This window comes from Zonotrichia leucophrys, chromosome 18 (genome assembly GCF_028769735.1).
Source record: "Zonotrichia leucophrys gambelii isolate GWCS_2022_RI chromosome 18, RI_Zleu_2.0, whole genome shotgun sequence".
Lineage (NCBI taxonomy): Eukaryota > Metazoa > Chordata > Aves > Passeriformes > Passerellidae > Zonotrichia > Zonotrichia leucophrys.
In genome coordinates this window covers 11,714,056-11,733,254 of record NC_088187.1, presented here as the reverse complement: position 1 = coordinate 11,733,254, position 19,199 = coordinate 11,714,056, and the positions used below count along the sequence as shown (strand labels likewise).

Below are 19,199 nucleotides of genomic sequence, written 5' to 3'. Positions count from 1 at the left end.
CCCTGAGCAGAAAGGCACCGGGAGACCCCAATCGCTCCCCTCTGACTGCTCACCATCACTGGGCACACACACTGGCACTGATGGGATGGGCATTGCCCACGCTGAGCCTGGGCGAGGAGACAAGCGATGAACGGCTGCAGGAATGCACCTGCTCCGGGTGATTTATGGCCGGTGGGCAGCCAGGGCACAGCACAGCTGCATTTGGGACCCCCCCGTGCCCCAGAGAGCTGTGGGGTGGTGCCCCCAGCCCGTTTGTGGGGCTGCCCTGTCTCCCTGGGAGCTGCCCCGGGGCTGCCAGCCCTGCCCGCACATCTGCTGCCAGCGCTGCGCCCGCCAGAGCTGCTCAGCAGCAGGAAAGAGGCACAAATCTTGTTACACACTGGCTAAGCCTCCCTGGGCATGTTTTCTATAAATCTCCTGGAATTTATTATATGATAACTAGCCTGGAAAAGCTAAATTAAATCCACAGCCAAGAAACTGACTTTCAAGTGTGACCTAATTTAGTTGCTGGAAAGGGAGGGAGGCAGGGAGCGGGGGGATCCCGGTGCCAGCCGTTCCCGGTCTGACCTCCCGGTGCAGCCGCGCTCCCCCCGTGCTCCCCTGCGCCGTGGCTCCGGGGACGGAGCCGCTCAGCCTTTCATGTCTGAGCGGATCTCACACTCCCACTCGCTGCAACAAAAGCGCCTCAAGGGCTCCCCTGTCAGATGTTTTCCATTGCTCATCTCCAAGCCTTCCTTGGAGGAGCGCTCTCCTCCCGGGGCTGCTCCGGCAGGCCTGGGATGATGGGGAGGGTTCCTGCAGGGGCTCTGTGCTGGCTCCAGGCTGCTCCCACCAGCCCAGTGAGCCCCAAGCTCGGCACCGGCACCCACACACCCCATGGCCGGCAGCCCCGAGCCTCACACAGGGCCCAGGCAGGCTCCGGGAGAGGAGGAGGAGGAAAGCAGCAGGGAGAAAACTGGAGAGGGAAGAGCTTTGGTGGCCTGAGCTCCAATGGTTGTGCTGCCCAGGTGCTGGCAGCAATGGCTGCACTGAGCCCACAGACAAGGCATGGCCCTCCCAATGCAGGGGCACAGTGTGCATTATGGCCAGGGTGACAACCTGCCTGCCATCCCCTGGAAAGCAGCACAGTCCCACCCCAGAGCCAGACACGCTCCAGAGCCAGACAAGGTCCTGGAGAAACTCCCAGTGCTCCCACTTCGGCCAGGATGCTCACAACAGCTGGATCCACAGTGAGGTGGGGCTGGGCAGGACCAGGCAGCCCTTCACCCCAAAACTGCCAACCCATGGGGCGGCTAGCTTAGGGCTGAGTGGGCACAGGAGGTGGAGCAGGGTGTGGGCAGTGCCCACAGGCAGAGCAGGGCGGGCACAGCAGGACCCCGTGCTCCGGCAGACCCGGGGGTGGCTCGGGGCTGGATGGGCACACACAGGAGGTGGAGCAGGGTGTGGGCAGTGCCCACGGGCAGGGCAGGGCGGGCACAGCAGGACCCCGTGCTCCGGCAGACCCGGGGGTGGCTCGGGGCTGGATGGGCACACACAGGAGGTGGAGCAGGGTGTGGGCAGTGCCCACGGGCAGGGCAGGGCGGGCACAGCAGGACCCCGTGCTCTGGCAGACCCGGGGGTGGCTCGGGGCTGGCACACGGACGCGTGCTGTTGTTCTGGAACGGAGTGCACTGGCACAGCGGCGTGTGGGAAGCTTGCATAATAGTGCCAGCCCACACTACGCCTGCTCCTTCCCAGCATGATCAGCCCCTTGCTTTCATGAGCAATAACATCCACCCAAAGTTTTCTAAAGACAAAAAAAAAGAGCTTCAAGGTGATGCACAGAGCTCAGCTGCCTCTGCTGCCTCTGAACCGATTAGTGCAGCTGGGGAATCCATCTGCACGGCCACTCTAATCCCACATTCTGGACAACCTGTACCCCAGCAAGGGACGAGGAGCCTCAAGCTCCCATTTCGTGATTCCTGAGCAGGCACCTGGGGCTGGGACAGGGCACAGGAGCCAGTGTGCACTGAGCAGCACTGTGAGGGGGCACACACAGCCCCCACACCGGCAGCTGCTGCCCCAGGCACAGCCATGGGAAGCAGCATCTTCATCCTCAACCAAAAAACATCTCCATGCCCTCCCCTGGCAGGACCGCTGGGTGGAAAGCACATACCTGAAGGCCAAGAGCAGGTGCCTCGGGTGGGGCGGCAGGTGGGAGCTCAGGCTCGTGTTCACCCCTCCACGCCGTCAGGAAGAGCTGTCGGGGTCTCACAGCAGCACTGAAAGAGAGAGAGGGAGAGGCTCCAGTCCCGTCCCTGTGTGGGCACCGATACCGGAGGAGGACGCGGCGGAGCTCGGAGCATCCCGGGGATGGCAGTGCTTGGCCCCCTGCTCCAACAGCGCAGGGTTCTCCTCCAACAGCACAGCTATCCCAGCTGGGAGCAGCTCTGGAGCAGCCCCTGACACGGGCAGAGGCAGGATCCAGGACCCTGCCCCGTGGCACAGCCCCTGAGGAGGGGGAAGCGTGTTCAGCCCAGGGAACAGGACCCGCACAGAGCAGGCCCCAGCTTGGGGTCCCCAGAGGGACACGTCCCAGCCTCTGCTCTGACAGGAAATGCTGAGGCTGGTCCTGCCTCCCTGAGAGCACCAGCCCTGGCCTCTGACAGTGCATGGGATGGAGGCAAGGAAAGCAAAGACTTCTTCCTAAAGGAATAAAGTCCCCAACCCACCTGCTCCCCCTCTGGAGGCCGCCAGCAGCTCCAGTTTGGTTTTCCCCGACCCAGGTTGGACAGGAGATAATTTAACAGCCTGTCCCCCACTGTAATGGGACTGTTTCCCTGCTCCCCCGGGCAGCCCATCCATCAGAGCACAGAGCAGTGACGTCCCCTGGCACCTCACCAGGCAGCCCCCCTGTGCTGTGAGTTACAGCACCTGCACCGTGCGCTGGGATGGGCTCAGAGCATCGGCTCCACACCAGGAACTGAGATTTATCCCCTCGGTGGAGCAGGGGCAGAAGCTGGGAGATAAGTCACAGCAGAGCTGCAGGAGTGGCGCTCAAGGTCCTCCAAGGTTGGCTCACTAAAACCCAGGAGAGGGGGAAGACAAGTCCTGCCTGCTGGGGTGGCTGCAAATCCCCTCCTGAGGCTGAACCAGCCGTGGCCAGCAGGGAGGTGGGAAGGGAGCTGGGCCCCCAGGCTGGCTCTGCAGCAATCCCTGCTGCCAGGGCTCTGTGAAGCCACCAGTGTCCCCCAAACATCCACCCAGCACGTTCCAATAACCCCAGCAGACAGGGATGGGCTTCCCAGCAGTAAAAATCCAGTAGCAAAAATCCAGCCAGTGAAAACCCAAGAGGCAGCCTGGAGAGGGGCTTGGATGCTGCCCCAGCAGCAGACTGGAGGCGCCCACTCTGGGGCTGGCACCTGCACTCACCCAGCACACGGAGCACGCGGCTGGGAGCGGTGTGAGCTCCCAATGGGCACCGTCACAGGTCTGGGGACAGACCACAGAGAGCCCACAGAGACACAGTGAGCATGGCAGGCGCTCCCCAGACTCGCTGGAATTCCCCTCCTGCTTCATTAGCCCTGCTCATTAGCTCTGCTCCTGATCAGCAGGCACAGCAGCGTCGCTCCCCAGCCCTTCCCTCCCAGCCTCTTTAATGCTGGTCTGTCACAGCCTGGGTGTCCCCTAATCCCCCTGGGTGTCCCCTAACTCCCCCTGGCTGTCCCCTTCACAGGCTCTGCCACCAGCCCCTCTTCCCTCCCAGCTGTGGTTGTCAGTGACCAGAGCCACGCTGGAGCTGGGGGCTCAGAGGGACTCACATTGTGGCGTTTGCCCCCCTCTGAACCCCTCCAATCATGGTCAGCAAGTGCAGGACGAGACAAACACTGGGAAAACCCAATTGCATCGCTGAAACAAACTGAACACAGCAGGATCTTCTCAGCACTTTCTATTTTCAACAGCAAAGCCACGTGAGTGCAGGACAGGGGCTGGCATGTTCCCCGCTGGTGCTGGGGGCCCAGCAGCCTCCCTCAGCACCAGCAGCATCCCCACAGCATCCCCGGCACTGGGAAGTGTTCCTTCCCCAGGAGGGATGGAGAGTGAATTGCAGATCCCTGCGGGGCATCTCCCCCAGGAGCCGCCGGGCTTTTACTGCACACTAAACCACAGCGATTAGATCAACAAGCCAACCCCTGCAAGGCTGAGAGGTTTTATCAAAGCCAGCAGCACCTCAGGGAGGAGATGGGAAGATGATGCAGCTGCCCACAGCATCTGCAATCCCTGGGCCAGCCTGGCGGCTGCTGCAGGGGCAGGACCAAGGCTGTGCTGCTCATTTTCAGGAGCCTGAGCCTCTGCTGCTGCCTCCAGGTCCTGGCCCCAGCCCGGTGCCTCCTGTCAGACCCATTTCTGTGGGGTGCCACGGAAATGCCCCTCAGCAGGCAGGGCTGGGGGCAGCAGGAGCTGGGGGGCAGCTGGAGCCACAGTGCTTTTCCCTGGATTGCAGAGGAGCAGGAGAGGGATTTTCTTTCAGCAGCAAACTCGCTGAAGCAGCACCTGAGCAGCCCCAGCTCCTGCTCCAGCCCAACCTGCAGCTATTCCCCACTTCCCTGCGCCACAGCTGATGTCTGTGAGTGCAGCAGCAGCAGCAGCTCACTAATAGGATTTTGATGCTCAACAGAAGATGTTTTTCTCCCCGGGTCTCACTTACGTCACACCTGGAGGTATCCATGGCCATGGAGGTGACACTGAGGAAGGCTAAAGAGCCTCAGCTCCTGCGCTGAGGGAGCAGCTTCTCCTTCAGCTGCCAAACAGCAGAGTTCCAGTGACCCAGCACTGCCTGCCCTCGTGTGCCCCCAGCCCAGCACTGCCCCGGGGAGGGAGAGAGCATGGCCCCAGTGCCACAGCCCCACTGCCCCCCTGGCTGGATGGACTCACCCCTTCCCCAGCTCCCACAGGAGTGAGCAGAGCCCCTTGCTGCTGGGGCTGGGCAGGGGAAGCCTGCATCCCATGGGCACCATCTGCTCCCAGTGCTCCCAGTGCTGGGGGAGCCTGGAACCCACAGGCACCACCTGCAGCCCACGGGCACCACCTGCAGCCCACAGCATCACCCCCTCCCGTGGGCATCACCCCCTCCCGTGGGCACCAGCCGCTGCCAGCACTCCCCCAGCCCCAGGCAGTGCTGCCAGCACAATCCCGTGCCACAGGGACCACCCACACACCACAGCAGCAGCAGCAGCAGCACAGAGACAGGCCTGGGTGGCAGAGCCAGCAGCTGCCTCAGGGAAAGGGGAGGAAGGCTCGTCACCCCCTGGCACCCTCCTCCCCACAGGAGCAGGGGGAAGGTCCCGCTCACCCCCACTGCTGGAGATGGGGATGTCTCTGCCTGCCACAGACAGAACCAGAGCGATGGGAGCCACCCCTGCAGGTGTGGGTGACATCTCACCCGTGGGAACGCTGCTGGCGTGGCGGCAGGGCTGGCACCAGGGCTGGCACCACGGTGGCAGGGTTGGCACCGCTCCCACAGCGCCGCTCAAAGGTGAAGGGCGCCACAGAAAAGCCACAGGCTGGCATGGTGGGAGAGGTGCCCCGAGGAGCTCTGGCACTGCAGTGAGGGAACAGAGCACTGTGCAGGCCAGCACAGCCCCAGGACAGCTGTGCCAGCCTGGCACACGGAGGCTGTGCCCACGGCAGGGCAGTGCCAGCAGGACAGGGTGCCAGCAGCCGGGGCAGCCCTGCCTGTGGCCATGCATGCCAGCAGCTGCTTGCAGTCTGTTTTCCTGCACTAGTGCATTAAGCATTCCACACGGCACTTTTGCTGTAAATCACTTCCTATTCAGGCTCACTGCTGAGGGTCTCTGAAGGTCGATTTTCCATGGTTATGACAACAAAAACTAAAATTGGGTCAAACCTGAAAGGTATTATCTTTCTCCAAGCTGCTAAATGCACAATAGTAATGAGGTTGGTTAAGCAGTTCACCCCCAGCCTGCATTATTTGCTCTGAAGATGTATTAACCAGTTAAACGAGCGTGATAAGGCAGCCCTGCACATCCCTCCCACCAGCCACACGGCAGATCTGAGCTTCTGGGGCTCCACGTCCCCGTTAACAACCGAGACCGTGCCCCACGACAAAGGCGGCTGTGCCACACAGCCCCGGGCCAGGCTCTGCCCAGCCTGACCCACGGAACACAAAGGCAGCTCTAAAGGCACCCAGCAGCTCAGAGCCGCTGGAAAAAATAATTATCCTTCCTCCGCCCCTCTCTCTTTCTTCTCCTCAACACTCTCCCTCCTCCGAGCTCCCGATGAAAGAGCGAGCCCACCGCGTGCCCCATCAAAGGCGCTTTGGCAGATCCCTGTCCCTGCACCAGGATGGATGGGGATTAGCCCTGGCAAACACAGGCAGCTGGCCCGGCTGCCAGCACCCAGCACGGGACCAGGGCTGTGAGGAAAACCCACCCGGGCACCCCGTGAGCACTGCAGGTCACTGCACAGCACCCCAAAGATGCTGCGTGCCCACGGCACAGCTCTCCATGCAGAGCTGCAGCCAGGGTGCAGGATGGGCCTGTGGGGCTGCAGGACCAGCCGTGGGACACAAACAATATTTGTGTTCATGGGATTCCTGCTGGTTTTCCTAAAACAAACACCCATCAACGTAAATATAACTGATGTAAACAAGCATGACCCTAAAATCCATGTGCAGCTGTATGGAACAGGGAAAAGAGAGGGAGGGAGGTTGGTTGGGAGAGAGGGAGGGGAAACACTTTAATTAATCTCTAAAATGAATGAGATGGGAAAACTCAAACTGCAGGGGAAGCATCTGGTGCTGCTGCAGGAAGGGGCTGTGCTCTGCTGTGGCACACCGGAGCCTTTGGCTCCCACACCGGGCACTCCATGGCACCAGGCACAGCTGGGAGAGCCACAGCACGCCCAGAGCACCCAGGGAGGGCAGCCTGGCCCGTGCCAGTGCCATGTGCCAGAGCCAGGAGCTGGGAGCATCCCCTGGTGAGTGCTGCAGCTCCCGGCTCATCCCCAGCCAGAGGAGCATCCCCAGGATCCCACGAGCAGCCTGTCCCTACAGGGGATGGGCACAGGGCAGGGGGATTCACTCCCTGCAGGACAGACCCTGCCACCAGGCAGGGAGCACACAGGGGAACATCCAGAGAGCCTCAGAGTGCCTCTCACGGAGATCCAGCTGGGGCTCTGCCAGGAGGAAGCTGCTGCATGGAGAAATGCCAGCACTTTCTAGCACAGGAGGACGGATGAAGATCCCAAGGTGGGATCTGTGCTGGCAGCTCTGGGACCAGCACTCTGCCCTCCAGAGTGACCAAAACGTGGCTGTGAACAGGCCTTGAGGGCCAAGGGACAGAGAGAAAGACCACAGCAGATCCAAGGAGCTCCAAGATGGAGGAAAGGGCCTGGGGGTCAATTAAGAGCAGATTCACAGTTTAAGGAGACTGCAGTGGATCCAGGCTGGGCTCTCCCACAAGCAGAGCTCAGCCCCACTCACACCCTGCCCCAGGCCAGCTCCTGAGGGATCCCTTCATCCCAACCTGGAGATCAAACACACAGTGTGGTGCTCTTGGAGAAACACCAACAAGCAACCAGCACAGCTCCTGCCAGGGCAGCGCTGCTCAGGAGTGATGGTAACACAGCCATCACCAGCTGTGGCACCCAGCTCTGCCCTGGCAGTGCCCACCTGGCACGGAGCTCTGCTCTGGGGAGAGCCCATCCCTTGTCCCCTCACCTGGGCACTCCCAGGGTTCCTCAGCGCAGGAGGCTCTGGGATGGCAGGAGGGACGATGGCACCCCCAGGACTCACCCAAGCCCCGAGCTGGCCCACACAGGGCTCTGCCAGCCCTCCTGGGCACCACACGGCCACAGCTCCCAGCACACGTCCTCCCCTTGCCCTTCCCAACTGTGCCAGTGATGGCAGGGAGCTGGAAATGCCAGGGAAAGCATTCCTTATGTCAGAAAGGCAGAGCAGCCAAAGATGGCACCAGCCCAGTGAGACCTGCCCAGATTTACAGCCAGCACAGCTGAGGAGACAGAGGAGCTTTAGAGAACGTGGTCAGAGCCTCTTGGGGAAAGGGACAGTGGGATCTGAGTGACCTGAGAGCTCCAGGTCTCCATCAGGAGAACAAAAGTGACACAGGAAAGGAGCCTGACAACCCCAGGGACTGCGGGAGGGGCTGCCAAGGGACAGGGACAACAGGGACAGCACACCCTGCCCAGGGAGCAGGGACAGGCAGCTCTGGGACAGCAGAGCATCGCTGCTGGAGCACCCTGCACTGCCTGCGGCACCGATCCAGCCTCCCCCTCCTCCTCCTCCAGGGCCTCTTCCTCTCCTTCCCCTCTTTGTCATTCCTCTCAGCTCACGCCTCTTCCCTGCTCTCCTTCAGCTGCTCGCAGCAATAATCCAGGGCACTGCCGCCCCAGCACATTGCTCAGCGCCGCTCCCCGCGGCTGACCGGGCGTTCAGCGACTCCCCCGGCCGTGCCGGGGCCGCTCCCACCTCCACCGGCTGCCGGGCTCTCCCAGCATCCCTTCCCCAACACCGCCCGCAGCATCGGCACCCCAGCAGCACCCACCAGCACCCCAGCAGCCCCACCACACCCCAGCAAGCACCCAGGCAAGCTCGGATCCTGCCAGAGGAGGGTCCACCCGGGAGAGCAGCTGAGCTCGAGGAACCCTGCAATGAGGAGGGTTGTGACCCCATCCAGGCAGAGCTGCGGCTGGCTCAGGGAACCCTAAATGGCAGGAGGGGATGTGAGCCCCACCCCATAGCAAGCTGCCAGGCTGGACCTGAACCAATGGACCCCAGGCAGATGGACCACAGCCCGGAGGAACCTTCAGAAGCCAGGTGATCGCTACAGCTAGGCTCCAGCAATGGGACAACACACAGCGAGGGATGCGACCTAGAGGAAGCTCAGGGTGCTAGGCTGCAGGGAAGCCTACAGGGTGAAATCAGGGCCAAAGGGCCAAAGGAAAGTGGGGAGGGCAATGGAGCTCCAAATACATTATTCTGTTTCCCAACAAATCCATCCATCCATCCATCCATCCATCCATCCATCCATCCATCCATCCATCCCCATTAGCAAAGCAATTTTAGAGGCGAGCAGCAGCCACCACAGAGCCACAAAGCAGAGGCAGTGCCAAGTGCCAACAACCACAGCTGCCTGTCCCTGTCCCCTGCCTGGCACGGCCCCAGCCCCGGTCCCATCTCCATGCTCAGCGAGGGGAGCAGCAGTGACCCCCCAGCCCCACTCATGCCAGGCTGCAGATCCCCACGTCCCGTCCTTTAATTAACATTGCACATGTAAAGTTGGGATTGTAATTACTGCCACTGATTAACGGGCCGAAGGCAGCCGGTCTCGGAGGGAGCAGATCGGCCGCGGCTCCCGGAGCTGCTGCTCCCACCTCGGTGCATCCCGAGCAGATCCCGCTGCCCCGGCCGTGACTAACGGGGCGGCCCCGGCTGCTGCTCCTCCCCTGCCCTGCTGGGGCACCGCGGGCCCGCACCCAGCAGCCCTGGGCTGGCAGAGAGGAGGGTGCTGGATGTGAGAAGGGATTCCCAGAGCCTCCTCTGCCTGCTGTCCACGCAGGACACAGAGGACAGCATTCCAAACACCAAGGTCCCTGGCAGGGAGAGGAGCACAGCGCTGAGACCCTGGATGTGAGAGCACAGGGAACATCCCCCATGCCCAGCTGGGCCCTTCTCTGCCCACCAGCCACGGTCCTGGCTGTGACAGGACCCTCCAAGCCACGGCCTCATCAGGCAGGGAAGGCAATCAGCTGTAATTAACGGCGGCTGCAGGCAAAGAGTGGCACGGGGACCTTTCTTCCTTCTTTTCCCCAAGACTGCAAAATAAATTATCCTGCAAAGTTAGCAGAGGCTGAGCTATGGAAACAATTAAACAAAAATTAAATCTAATTCATTTATACTCGGAGCACAAAGTGGATAATGTGGGGGTTTTCTTTGCTCTCCTCTCTTTGCCTTGGTGTTACAGAGGACTATTATGGGAAATTAATCACGGGGAAAAGCAATGAACGTGATCTATCGCTCTTTAAAAGTGCACTGTAGTGATTATATAAAAATCTATTAGAGAGGCCAGGAAATAGCAGAGTGACACCATTTAAAAGGAAAAAGGAGACCGGGGCTGGTGGCAAAGGGATCGATTCCTTAACTGACGGATCCGCGGCACAGGGAGCGGGAGGAGGTCGGGGCCGCGGGGCTGTGCATGCCCAAAAACCCCAAAATCACAGGTCCTGCTGCATGGCCCGGGGGGCTCCCACCGAGCACAGCCCAAAGGGACAGCAGCCCAGGAGCTGCAGCTTTGCCACATCCTCGGGGACACTGCCCAGCTGAGGGTGCCCAGCGAAGCGACCCCAGCCCTGCAGGGATGGCAGAGCAGAGTCCCCTGCTCAGCAAAGTGACCCCATCCCAGCAGGGATGGCAGAACAGACCCCATCCCCACAGGGATGGCAGAGCAGAGCCCATCCCAGCAAAGCGACCCCAGCCCAGCAGTGGCAGCAGAGCAGAGCAGAGCCCCCTGCCCGGCCCCCGGCACATGCTCGGCCCTTTAACAGCGGTGATAAAACCTTCACCAAGGCACGTTCCACCATAAATCCCAGCGGCAGCGGGGCCGGCCCCGGGCCAGCCTGACGCTTTAACGACACCATCAATCCCCGAGGAGCCCGGGGAGGGGCGGGGGGACACCCGGGCTGGGGCCAGGCAGGGGCTGAGCCCCCCGACCCTCCGGGGCTGCGGCACATCAGCCACACAGATCCGGGTGGGCAATCCCACATCTCTGGGTTCACCCACGGCCACTGCACACACCCGGTGCCATCACCCCATGGCTGCCACCTACAAAATGCCCAAGTCCCATATCAGCACAGGGAAGGGAACGCCTTTACAGGGATTTAATGGCAGCTTCTCCTGCCCACCAGGTGTGTGGAAGGCAAACGCACCGCACTCCCTCCACTGCATCGCTTAAACGATTTCGGGGAAAAAAAGAGTGGAAAAAAACCCCCTTTGATCTCAGCAGCCCGCTTGTTTAGCCCATGCAGGGATTTAATTGAGAAGGGATGTCCTTGAATAAATGCGGAGATGTCCTCACTCCCCAGGAAGGCTGCCGCCAGTTGAACAATCCCCCGAACGAGGCTTTCCGCTCATGCAGGGATATTCTGGGCCAGCACAGCCCCGGGGCCGCTGCCGCATGCCGCCCATCCATCACGGGAATGGCACGGTGGGCAGGCTGCCGGGCACAAGGGCAGGTGGGGGGATCCAGGGCCCAAGGGAAAGGTGCCAGGGCTGGGGGCACTGCTCTGCCCCAAACCCCGCACAGGGGAGAAGGAGCAGCCCTGCATACGGCAGGATGGGAGCAGGGCTGCCTTGGCACAGCACGGGGGCTGCAGGAGGGACGCGGTGCCCCAACAGAAGGCAGGGGCAGCCGGTGCCCAGGAGCTGGCACACACCCCCACAGTGCCAGCCCCGGCCCTGGCAATGCCTTCCCCGCTGCCAGGCTGGGCAGGAGCGGAGGAGCCGCAGCTGAGAGCCTGCCACCAGCACCACAGCGGGCAGTTCCTGCTCATTTCCTCCTGGCCTGCAGGCCCTGCCAGTGCCCAGCACACCCTGGCATCCGTGCCCCTCCTCTGCCAGCTCCCTGCCAGCGCACAGCCTCCTGCCGAGGATGGGGACCAGCCCTGGGGATGCCCCTGTGCCACACACCTCAGCCTGGGCATGCCCCTGTGCCACACACCTCAGCCCTGGGGATGCCCCTGTGCCACACACCTCAGCCTGGGCATGCCCCTGTGCCACACACCTGCCAGGGGAGCCAGGAGGGGCTCCTGAGCGCTGCACCCACAGATTTGGGTCTTTGCATGTGTGCCCCTGCCCCAGCCGGTGTCAGGCGCCGATCAGCATCCTCCTCCCTCCTCCTCCTCCTCCCCGGCGCAGCCGCGTGGGTGCTGTGCCGCAAGGCTCCCTCGCCGGGAGCGCCGCGCTATTTTCATCCGGCATCTCCCACCAGCCCAGCGCGGATGGCTGCGAGAGCAGCCCCGGGAGAGCTCTGCCCCGCGCCCCCGCACCGCTCGGGATGGAGGAACACCCCGAGGCTGCGAGGCACGAGTGGGCTGCAGGGCCCCCAAACCCAGGCAGGAAGCTGCTTTTAGCCTGGGAGAGAATTCGCGGCGATAAAGGAGAGGACATGGGAATTCCCAGCTCATTACAGTGCTGGCATCTGCCAGCCCATGGTAACAGCAGCTCCTCTTCTCCTCATCCATTGCAGTTCCTGTGCTCCCCCTGCCCGGGGGACTTGTGCTCGGCTCTGCAGCCACCCCATCACCGTCCCACGGCTGTGCCAGGGCAGAGCCAAGGGTGCCGGTGCCCACAGGGATGCCAGGCACCTGCAGGGCTGCTGCTGGGTGCCCACACGGACCCGAGCTGGTGCTCACACCGTGCCTGGCCGCAGCTGTGCTGCAGGAACAGAAGAGCTCTCAGCCCCTGGGCTCGCTCGCTGGCTGCGGTGGCTAAAGGCGAGCTGATTAAAGCAATTAGGATTTTAAATAGTAACACCAGAGTGGCTCATCAGCGCTGAAGAGGCAGTCAACTGACAGGCTGAGGAGCCTATTTAGGGATCCTGCTTGGCTGAGGATGCTCACGGGGCCCCAGGGCTCCCTCGCAGAGAGAGCCGGCACAGGGGTACCCCGGGCACCCCAGAACCCCCCCAGGGACACAGAGCAGCCCTGCCAGGGAGTGCCAAAAGGGACAGCCCTGCACACACAGCCAGCTCTGTCCCCTGCCCTGCGGCCACGGGGACACCAAGGCGCACCTGGCACAGCCAAGGAGCACCAGAAGTGCCAGTGAGTGCCCGCTGTCCACCCTCCCTTCCCTTAAGAGTGTTTATTTTCTATAATAAAGGCTGGGGAAGGGGAATGAGGAAGGAATCTCGCAGCGTTTCCCAGGAGGCGCTGCCGTGCAGCACAGCCCCACAGCAGCAGATAAAGTGCATTCTGCAGCAGCTGAAGCCCCACACACGTTTTGCCTGCTCGGGATCAAGGGCCGAGATGCTGGAGATTAAGGCAGCCTGGTGGGAAATCCATCTGGTTTGGTGCATGTGGATCTCCAGGCACAAAGGAGTCTGGACTGAGATGTGAGAGCAGCACAAAGAGCCTTGAAACGCTCCCTGCCCTTCCCTCTGCCCATTCTCTACACCTGTGTTTGCTCCTGGCTGTGCTGCCCCATGCTAGGGTGCCCACGGGCACAGTGCCAGCCTGGGCACCCACTGGGCACCCAGGGACAACAGGGAACAGCTGCAAGGAGCTCCCAGTGCTGTCCCCACGGGCCCTGTGGCCTTCCCTGCTGCTTCCAGCCCCTCATCCTCACTCCTGCAGCTGCATTCCAGAGGGATGGTGAGAGCTCCAGATCCCAGATGGGGGAAAAGGGGAAAAAGAAAAGGGTGGGAATGGGAATGAAGGGCAGGGGCAGAGAGGGGACAGGGGCAGGAGCAGGGCCAGGGCAGGAGCTGCAGCCCAGCAGAAGCCCCTTGCTGGCTTTCCTGCGAGCTCTGCGATGCCGTGGGAGGGAGCTGGCACAGGCGCATTCCGTTTATTTATAGGCATTTCTGTGGCACTCCATTAAACGCCGTGGTGGAGATATTGCAGTGTGAGGAGTATTTAGAGCCGTTTAACACCTCTTAGTCGGCAAAAGCCCATCTAATTCCTGCAGCGAGCTGGGAGAGCGCACACAGCAAGGGCAGGGGCAGGGAAGATGCCCTCTCAGCCCTGGGAAAGAGACCTTGTGGTCCTTGGTGCACTTGTGGCAGTGCATCCATGAGCCCCTGTGATGCCTTCAGGTCAGGGATTGTGTTCTGCAGCAGGACACACACCACACCCTGCCCAGCTCCCCCCAGCTGCTGCAGGGTGCTCATGCCACAATTGCAGAGGGTGCTGCCCAGCCCTGGCACCCACAGGCCCTGCCTGTGCCAGCCTCAGCACCCCAAGTCCTGCTGAAGGACAGGGCCCGCCCGAGGGAGGGCACAGGAGTCCCTGATGCTCAGGAGCAGCTCAATCCCAGCCCTCCCTCGGTATCTGTAACTGCTCTGCAGAACCTCCCTGTGCCTTGTCAGGGGGGCGAGGGGCTGAGCTGGTGAACCTCCAGAACCCAGGGGAGCATCAGAGTTCAAAGGAAAGGCTGCCAAGTGCACACCAAGGTGAGCTCTAATTGCACGGTGGCAGATCCACTGCTGGCCCTGGCACCCTTGGATGGCTCTGTCCCTGCTCCCCTCTGCTGCAGAGCTTGGCCTGCCCATCCCCAGACAGGGACAAGCCAGGGGGCACCCAGGCTGCTGGAGTGGCCACATGGCAAAGGGCCAATGGACTCAGGCTGGAACACAGGGAGATCCCCCAGCCCTGCCAGTCCCTGGGGAAGCTCATTCCAGGCTGTCCCAGGGCACTGCCCCAGCAGAGGGACCCTGAGCCCGGCAGGGCAGGGTTTGGTTCAGCCCAGCAGCCCCAGTGCCCGCACAGGAGCTGCCCCTTGCTGTGCCCACTGAGGGACCCTCAGAGCCCACCCTGGGCAGGGGGTGCCAGGCTGGCCCTGCCAGCTGCTCCCTCACACCCGGCCCGTGTCGGTTGCAAATGGATGCAATTAAGCCGGTGCTGCGGCCGCCCGTAATTGCTGTTTCCTCAGCCTGGCAGCACGACCCCGGCAGCCCCCATTATACTAATCACTGTCACAGGAACACAATCGCAGCACACACAAAAACCTGGTGTGCTCCGTGCTGAAATACAGCCCTGCCCGAGGCTGGGCCGTGCCATAAATCTGCTCAGCACTTAACGCTGCCGGCTAAATGGCCCCGCTTAATTATAGCTCCATAAACAGGGCTTTATGGCAGCATCAGGGCCGTCCAAAATCAATCCTGCTGATGGACAAAGGGATGGACTCTGCTGCCCAGGGGCTGGGCCACCCCTGCTCCCCTCCATCTCAGCTCCAGGAATCTCCATCCCAGATCCGGGAATCTCCATCCCAAATCCAGGAATCTCCATCCCAGCTCCAGGGAATCTCCATATCCCAAATCCAGGAATCTCCATATCCCAAATCCAGGGAATCTCCATCCCGTGCCCATCTCTGGGCCGTGCTCCCCCCAGCCCTGGCCTGGCACTGCCACAGAGCCACAGCCAGGGCATTAGCATGGCAACCCACACCTCTCTCTGTCAATTATGCCTCAGTATTTGAGCTCTAACCAGCCTCAAATTGAATCAGGGCAAAATCATCAGTATAAAAAGTGCCCGCACCAGCCCTTCAATTCCAGCACTGGGGAAAAAAAAAGTTCTACATCTCATAATGGCCTTCTACCCCATAATGAACAGGAAAAATAAATTAGATTCCCAGCTAAGGGTATATTTATACAATTTCATTATGTGCCCATGAGCAAGTCTGGTTTTCACCAAGATAAAAATGAGCTCTCAGCAATGCTCGTGCTAAATAAATGGAGTGATTTAACAGCTTAACAAGAGTGCGACAGAGGGGCTGCGGAACTGTGGCAAAAACGGAAAATAAAAATAAAAATATCCAAATGCTTGTGTTTCCTGCACTGCACGGGCACTGCCGGGTCAGAGCCACCCAGGAGGGAGGAGACAGCAGCGCTGGGGCTGTGGGAGCATCCCAGGCTCTGAGCACTCGTATCCCGCCCCAATGGAGCAGTTGGGAGCAGCTCCTGACTGCTCCAGCTCCTGGAGCTCAGCATCCAAGAGATCCCTGTGAGCCAAAGCCAAACTCCCAGTGCCTCTCCTCGCTGGCAGCCCCTGGGTCCAGCTCACTCTGGCACTGCCACAGCAGCCAGCGATGCCAGGGCCACCAGTGCCAGCTGCCTGCAGGAGCAGGGAAGGTTCTTGTGGCAGCTTTGGGGCAGGAAGGGGATATTTGCAGCCTGGAAGTCGTTCCCAGGCTCTGAAAGCATGGCTCCTCTCCCAGTGCTGCTGGGATATTCCCAATTCCTCCCTCCCTGCCTGCCAGTGGAAGGAACCTCCTGTTACCCAGCTCCCCTCCCCTGCTCCACCTGCACCTGGGGGCTGCAGTGTTCCCCCACCCTGCAATGTCTCACAGACCCAGCAGGGACCTGGCCAGAGTTTGGAAGAGCTCCTCACCCTCCCAAGGTTATCTGCAGCCAGGGAAGGCCCCTCCATCCCACCTCCCAAAACGAGCCCCTCGGCTCTCCCCAGTATCCATGTGGGCTCAGCACCTTCTCCAGCACAGCCAGGCTGATCCCAAACCCATAACCCACACTTGAACAGCTCATCCAGTTAACGGCAGAGCTGCCAGCAGGCAAATCTGTCCCCTCAGCATCAGCAGCAAAGCCAGACTGAAGCAGTCGCCTTTTTTTCTCCTCTCCTTTTTAAATCAATGGCGAGGCCCCGCGGTCCATCGGTGGGACCTGGAGAGCAGGAGCCATCTCCAGCACAGAGCTGCTGGCCTGGCTGCCTGTCACAGCTCTGCTGCCACAAGGTGACATTTCCACATTTCCCCATTTCCCCTCCATGCCGCCTGCCCCGGGGAGCCGCTGGATTAACGCTCCGCCGGGGTTTGCAAATCTGTGTGCGGAGTTACGAGCCTGATTCACACCAGGACTCCCCTCCCCTGCCACAGACATTAATCACCGCTGCAAATGCGAGCAGGGGCCGGGCTCAGCGGGCCCAAAGTGTGATACAGCTGGAGCGGGGCTGAGCCGAACCGAGCCGAGCCAAACGCTCCCGGCTCCCTGCAGAGCCCGCACCTCCAGCGCTGCGAATTCCTCCTTTCTGTCCCTCTAACGCACAACACAACCGGATCGTTTTCACCACACTACTTTCCCAGCCCCAAGCAGAGCTGTTTCCCAGGCTGCCGGAATCCTTTACAACCCCCAGAGGATCAGCAAACGATTTTTCACTCTTCCCTTTGGTTTGGAGAGAAAAAGGATCTGGGCTCAATCACAATTAGAGCGAACTGCAGGCAGGGAAAGCTGCGGCTCCACGGTGTGACAGGAATGATCTAATCAGGCACCGGGTCAGATGGCCAAAACACAAACCCCTGCAGAGATGATAACGGCTCACTCTGCCCGAGCCGAGCTGGCTGAGAGCGTGGGGCTGGGGAGGCACAGGGAGGGGTGATGGAGATCACACAGAAACCACAGCACGGGGCTGCAAACCACAGGTGAGGGCCTCTGACTGTGCCTGGCCTTCCTCCTGCGAGGAGGAGGAGGAGGAGGACTCCCACATGTCCCTGCTGAGGTTGGCAAAGCACCTGCCCAGCTGGCAGGGTGGGTCTGTGCCAGCTCCCAGGGGCAGCTGCTGGAGGACACCCCAGCTCTCTCCTGCTCCCAGCCCCAGAGCTCCCCAGGCAGGCCCAGGGGCTCCAATGCCAACGGAGGGGTCCCACTGCAGCACTGGCACCAGAAGGGAAAAATAATTTGCCTTCTTGGCCAACCCTTGCTCTGCCCTTCCCAGGTCCCCTCTGCCCCTCACCCCGAACCAGGGAGCTGCAGGTTCAGTGGGGCTGGACACCACAGATTAGATTGCATCTGTCTGGGTATAAATAATTTACTGCTTGATGGTCAGAGTGAATTTAATTAGTTCTTGTTCTCCTGATAGAATCAGCCCACCGCTGCTAAAGCATTTCACTCCGAATTAGCCTGAGAAGCACTAACAAGGCAGCGCTAATTTTACACACACGACATCCCCCACAGTCTCTGAAAATACAGCTCCACAGAGCAGGGAGCAGCCCCAGGGGGCTGGCAGAGGGGCAGCGTGGGGGATGAACCCGGGCACAGCCTGGCCAGGAGGGATGTGGGGAGGTGGCACCGATGGGCACCAGCACACAAACCCCATCCCTTGCCCTGCCCTCACTCCCACTCCCCAGGGATTTGGAGAGGGGGCAAGGGGCAGGAGCATGTGGCTGGCAGGGCTGGTGCTGCTGCCTGCCAGGTCCCCTCCCCGCCAGCTGAGCGCCCACCTCACCCCCTCCCTGCAGCTCCCGGGTCACGCCAGGCCGCTGCTGCTGCTGGAATTGCTGCCACAGCCTCGGAGCAGCAGCAGCAGCAGCAGCAGCAGCACACGTCAGCGCTGCAGGGGATGCGTGCCCGCTCACCTGGAAGGGAGAGCAGGGGGGGCAGCTGCGGGAGATGGGCACAGAGCGCTGGGCAGTGCCAGGTGTTGGCACCCCCAGCCCCAAGGGAGGGCCCTGGCACCCCACGCTCGGCATCCTGTGCAAGCCCAGGCTGCACACTGACCTCATCCAAGGTGGAAGCAGCCTAGGAGGGGGTCAGGCAGCACCCAAGGCATGGAAGGGACAGCAGGGCCCCTGCCCCACTGGCTGCACCACCCCAGACCACACACACTGTGTTCCCATGGGCACCCCCTGGCACATGCCAGCCACCCTCCCTGTGCTCAGCCAGGAGCCCCGGGCTCTGCTCTGAGCACGGAGCCGCCGTGCCCGCAGTGCTTCCAGCTGCTGCCTCCCTGCTCTGACCTCCCCTGTCTCGGCAGGATTTATGGTGCCCATTAAGGGCCTGCCCGAGCCTCCTCCTACTGGGCCGAGCTGGCACCATGGGCACACCGAGCCCTGCTGCTGACCCCTGAGCCTGTGCCACACCGAGCCTGTGCCACACCGAGCCCTGCTGCTGACCCCGAGCCCTCTGAGCAGCATGGGGTGACACCCCCGCAGTCACACATCCAGGGCATTCCCACCCAAACTGGGATTTTGGGATACGGGACTGCATGGAAAGGCTCCAACGGAGCAATGCTCTGGGTTGTGCCAGAGGGAACCTGCCTGAGAGGAGCATGGGGGAACTGATGCTGCTGCTGATTGCTGTCCGGAGCAGAGGCACCTCACCACGGGTGCCCACAGCAGCCTGGTGCCACCACTCCTGCTGGCACAGCCACACTCCTGCACACACAACAAACCAGCCTGTTTGATTAGCTCTGAGCTGCCAATCCTCACTCAATAAATCACCTGCACAGGTGAGGTGCCCACAGCCCCCGGGCAGAGGCCACCCCTCAATTCACCCCAGCCCGTGGCTGCTGGGCACTGGTGCCACAGACAGGGATCATCCCCAGGGCACAGCAGCACGGGGGCAGCAGCACCTCTCCTGCTTCCCTTTTTCCTCCCTCCATGAGCTCATGCTCTGCCCAAGTCACTCTCCCCCAGCAGGAACAGCTCGTCCAACCTCGCCCTCTCTCCTATTTACGCA

General features: G+C 61.4%; 2 protein-coding genes across 7 annotated transcripts in view; one reads left to right on the top strand and one right to left on the bottom strand.

Moving 5' to 3' along the window:
• The window catches only part of RBFOX3 (RNA binding fox-1 homolog 3), a 121,573-nt gene that overhangs the window by 60,563 nt on the left and 41,811 nt on the right, over nt 1-19,199 (bottom strand). For all 6 annotated transcript variants that reach the window (XM_064728935.1, XM_064728937.1, XM_064728934.1 and 3 more), the window contains exon 2: nt 2,156-2,261. The gene's annotated coding sequence lies outside the window, so the exon portion shown is untranslated. The remainder of the gene's footprint in view (nt 1-2,155; nt 2,262-19,199) is intronic.
• The window catches only part of LOC135455567 (uncharacterized), a 49,319-nt gene that overhangs the window by 17,191 nt on the left and 12,929 nt on the right, over nt 1-19,199 (top strand). The window lies entirely within an intron of this gene.